Below are 5,559 nucleotides of genomic sequence, written 5' to 3'. Positions count from 1 at the left end.
TCAACCTATCTCTCTCGACTTCCCCATCTCTACCTCCTAAGGCTACCATCACTAAGCGTAACATTGAAGCTATTGACACCACATTCCTTTCCTCCCTGTTTGACTCACTTCTCTCTCCTATTCTCTCTCTCTCATGCCCTGAGCAAGCCACTTCCACATACAATGCTTCCCTTACTTCTGCTCTTGACTCTGTTGCTCCACCAACCACTATTCACCCTTGCAAATTAACACCTCAACCCTGGCACACCAAATGCACCAGATATCTGCAAAAATGCTCATGTACTGCTGAGTGACACTGGAGGAAATCACGCTCTAAGGCAGACTTCCTCCATTTCAAACTTATGCTCTCATCCTTCAGTGCTGCCCTTTCTCTTGCTAAACAGTCATACTTCAAGAACCTCATCTCCTCCCAGTCTTCCAACCCCCGGCGCCTCTTTGCCACTCTCAACTCACTCCTCTGCCCACCTCCACCTCGTCTCCCTTCCTCACTCTCTGCTCTTGACTTTGCCACTTACTTCACATCCAAAATTGACTCCATACGTCAGGACATCACATCACACCAGACTATCAGTAACCAGCCTTCTCCCATCCCTTACCAACCCTCCCCATCCCTCGTACCAACTCTGTCATCTTTCTCCCATGCATCTGGAGAGGAAGTCATGGCCCTCATTCGTTCTTGTCCCCTCACCACCTCCCCACTTGACCCTATCCCCTCCCGCCTCCTTTGCCACCTCTCTTCTTCTGCTTGTTCCCATCTTTCCCACCTTCTCAATCTCTCCCTCTCATCAGGCACTGTCCCCTCTGCCTTCAAGCACGCTCTCATCTCTCCTATTCTTAAAAAACCTACCCTTGATCCAAACACTCTCTCCAACTACCGACCCATCTCTCTCCTCCCTTTTGCCTCCAAACTCCTTGAGCGTATTGTCTACAACCGCCTTACTTCCTTTCTTTCCTCACACTCACTGCTTGACCCATTCCATTCTGGCTTCCGTCCTCTCCACTCCACTGAAACTGCCCTTACAAAAGTATGCAATGACCTCCATGCTGCTAAATCTAAGAGACACTACTCTCTACTTATTCTACTTGATCTCTCTGCTGCTTTTGACACTGTGGACCATCCTCTCCTACTGCAAATCCTTCACTCCATTGGTCTGCGTAACACTGCCCTCTCTTGGTTGTCGTCCTACCTTTCTGACCGTTCATTCTCTGTCTCCTCTCATGACTCCACCTCCCCCTCACTTCCACTAACTGTAGGGGTACCCCAAGGTTCTGTCCTTGGTCCTCTTCTCTTCTCTCTCTATACGTCCTCACTAGGTAAGCTCATTAGTTCTTTTGGTTTCCAATATCATCTCTATGCTGATGACACTCAAATCTATCTTTCCTCTCCAGACCTCTCCCCTACTCTCCTCACTCGTATCTCCAACTGTCTCTCTGCTATCTCTTCCTGGATGTCCCAGCGCTTTCTTAAACTTAACATGTCTAAGACCGAGCTGATCATCTTCCCTCCCTCCCGCATAATCTCACCTCCTACAATCGCACTACTATCTCCTCTACCCCCAAGCGCGCTGTCTTGGAGTAATCCTTGACTCCTCCCTCTCCTTCAAACCACACATTCAGCACCTCTCACAAACCTGCCGTTTTCATCTAAAAAATATTTCCAGGATCAGACCCTTTCTGACCCAGGATGCTACTAAGACTCTTATCCACTCACTGGTCATCTCCAGACTGGACTGCTGTAATCTCTTCCTGACTGGCATTCCTGACAAATACCTCTCTCCACTCCAATCTATCCTCAATGCTGCTGCCCGGCTCATTTTCCTCACCAAACGCACTACGTCCACCTCTCCTCTCTTACTAGTCCTTCACTGGCTCCCCTTCCCTTTCAGAATCCATTTCAAGCTTCTCACACTTGCTTACAAAGCCCTCACCCACTCCTCTCCCATCTACATCTCTGATCTTATCTCGCTTTACACTCCCACCCGTCCTCTTCGCTCTGCTAATGCACACCGACTATCCTGCCTACGGATTACTTCCTCCCACTCCTACCTCCAAGATTTTTCACGTGCTGCACCACTTCTCTGGAATTCCCTACCTCTCCCCCTCAGACTCTCCACCTCTCTACAAAACTTCAAACGGGCTCTCAAGACCCACTTCTTCACCAAACCCAGCCAAATCTCATCCTAAACCTCTGTTCCATGCTCTCTATGTACCCCATCTGTCTCACCCCTGTCTGTCTACCCCTCCCTTTTAGAATGTAAGCTCTCATGAGCAGGGCCCTCTTCCCTCATGTGCTTACTCTTTTCTTACTTTAATAATCTTCAGCTGCACCAAATCCAGCAGTCTTCTGCCACCTGATACTTATTCCAGTGTCATCTGCTGATGTAGCTATGTTTATTTACCCTGTACTTGTCCTATATTGTCGTCAACTGTAAGTTGCTGTTTTCCTGTTTGATTATTTGTTTATGTACTCTGTAATTGGGCACTGCGGAACCCTTGTGGCGCCATATAAATAAAGGATAATAATAATAATAATAAATAATATAATATATAGCAGTACGGTACAGTAGGCCACTGCTCTACCTACCTCTGTGTCGTCAAGTATTCTATCCATCCATACCTGTGGTGCATTTTAGAAAAAAACATGTCTCGGCAGAGCAATCTATAAATCCATCATTTTTCAGACAGCAACAGTGGGTATTGTAATAGTCACCCAATCCATCACTTTTATAGGGTTACATGCACCCACATGCTACAGCCTGTCTCAATAATTTTACTGTCACGCTGTGTGTGTTTGTGTTTTTATTTGGGTATTTTTTGTTGTTGTTGAACTACAGGTACCAGCAAGCCCGTTATTTCCCCGCCTGCTGGTACTTGAGGTTCTCCAAGTACCAGCAAGCGGGGGAGGCTTGCTGGGCCTTATAGTTCCACAACGAAAAAACAATATTCTTTTTTTACACACATGGCTATCAGCCCGGCACCCACCACCCAGGGGTGCTGGGGACAGCCTCGGGCTTCACCCCTGGCCCTTGGGTGCCTCGAGGGGAGGAACCTCTTGATTTAAGGGGTCCCCACTCCTCCAGGGAAACCCGGCCAGGGGTGACTAGTTGGAGGGGTAATGCCAGGGCCGCAGGGACCTACATAAAAGTATCCCCCGGCTGTGGCATTATCTCTCTGGCTAGTGGAGCCCGGTGCTGGTTTTAAAAATATGGGGGACCCCTACATCTATTGTCCCACGTATTTTTGGAACCTGGACCGGTCTAAGAGCCCGGTGCTAGTTGTCTAAATACGGGGAACCCCTGTCCAATTTTTCCCCCAGTATTTAAATAACCAGGACCGGCTCAAAGAGCCCGAGGCTGGTTATACTAAGGAGGGGGGACCTCACGCATTTTTTTTAACCCATTCAGACCCTTCTCCTTTAAGTTAATGGAAGCCCTGGACAACAAAATTGCATTCATGTCCTCCTCCCTCACCCTTCCCAGTCCCAAACACTCATTTTTTTTTTCTTTAAAAATTTATAATATATAACGAGAACAATGAGCAAGCAGGCAGCGGGCATTGGCGGCATCGGACTGAGATAGAAATTAGTGGTGGAGGGCTGGGTCAGTTGATTGTGGGCGAGTTTGTAAGCCATTGGCGGTGGCAGCGGGTATCGGCTCAGAGGCAGTAGCGGGCATTGGCTAAGGGTCATCAGCAGGATTCGGCGGACATTATGGCTGTAGTGCCTCACTAGCCACTGACCTCACCGCACGCCACTGTGGGACAGATGTAACATGCAGAGAGAGGTAGATTTGGGAGGGGGAATGTCCTAGCATAACTGTTAATTGCAGTGTAATACTGTAATTCAGCTGTGCAGCATTTGTGGCTAAATGTCAAAGAAGCCAGTATTTACCCTGCATGCAAAACAATAAATGTATTTGAACATACCTCCCAACTATCCCAATTTTTGCAGGACAGTCACTTTTTTGGGGAATGTCCAGCTAACCCAAACAACCCCCCCCCCCCTTCCCATGGGGAATGGGGGGGGGGGGGTGGAAGGCTCCCTGTAGCTTGTTGCTCTGCAAATATGCACATTGTGGGTAATTCAGACCTGATCGCTAGGGTGTGTTTTTTGCATCCCTGTAATCAGGTAGTTGCCGCCTACAGCGGAAGGGAAAATTTGCTGTGCAGGTGTGTGATCACATGTGCACAAGAGCTGCACAGCTCAGCACTTACTCAGCCATTGAGGTGACGTCACAAATCCTCCCACAAAACGCCGGGTCCCTCCAGTGTTTTTCCGGACACTCCCTAGAAACATTCAGTTGCCACCCACACAAACACCCTCTTCTTGTCAATCTTCTTGTGATCTCCGGACCGTCGCACTTACGCATTGTGGCGCATACGCATGTGCAGTGCAGACCAGATTGCCCGCTGGGTGAAAATAAATTGAAGCGATCTGGTCTGAATAAGCCTCAATGTCTATTCACGGGAGACAGAGGGGCTGGGGCATGGCCAGCAGCTCACAGAGCACCTATAATGACAAAAATGGGAGACATGGCTCATGATCGCGATATACCTGCGAAGGTACGCCCTCTACTGATTGACAGGCAGAGGCATTCGCATTTTCTGCGGGGCACCCGGAGAAAATGTAGGCACACGCACAGGATGGACCCTGCGTATATGCCCCCATCCTCTTCATAGTTTTTGCGGTTGGAACGCGTATTACGATCCAAACTGAATTAGGCCCTATGTCTTATATACACGAGCAGTGTGAAAACATCAATCGATGGGGGTAATTCCAAGATGATCGCAGCAGGAATTTTGTTAGCAGTTGGGCAAAACCATGTGTACTGCAGGGGAGGCAGATATAACGTGCAGAAAGAGTTAGATTTGGGTGAGTTATTTTGTTTCTGTGCAGGGTAAATACTGACTGCTTTATTTTTACACTGCAAATTAGATTGCAGATTGAACACACCACACCCAAATCTAACTCTCTCTGCACATGTTAAATCTGCCTTCCCTGCAGTGCACATAGGTGGTCATTCCGAGTTGTTCGCTCGGTAATTTTCTTCGCATCGCAGCGATTTTCCGCTTAATGCGCATGCGCAATGTTCACACTGCGACTGCGCCAAGTAAATTTGCTATGCAGTTAGGAATATTACTCACGGTTTTTTCATCGTTCTGGTGATCGTAATGTGATTGACAGGAAGTGGGTGTTTCTGGGCGGAAACAGGCCGCTTTATGGGCGTGTGGGAAAAAATGCTACCGTTTCTGGGAAAAACGCGGGAGTGGCTGGAGAAACGGAGGAGTGTCTGGGCGAATGCTGGGTGTGTTTGTGACGTCAAACCAGGAACGACAAGCACTGAACTGATCGCACTGGCAGAGTAAGTCTCGAGCTACTCAGAAACTGAACAGAGATGTCTTATCGCAATATTGCAAATCTTTTGTTCGCAATTTTAAGATGCTAAGATTCACTCCCAGTAGGCGGCAGCTTAGCATGTGCAATGCTGCTAAAAGCAGCTTGCGAGCGAACAACTCGGAATGAGGGCCATGGGGGGTAATTCTGAGTTGATCGCAGCAGGA

This window comes from Pseudophryne corroboree, unplaced genomic scaffold, assembly GCF_028390025.1.
Source record: "Pseudophryne corroboree isolate aPseCor3 unplaced genomic scaffold, aPseCor3.hap2 scaffold_375, whole genome shotgun sequence".
NCBI classification, from domain to species: Eukaryota; Metazoa; Chordata; class Amphibia; order Anura; family Myobatrachidae; genus Pseudophryne; species Pseudophryne corroboree.
This window is presented reverse-complemented; position numbering follows the sequence as displayed.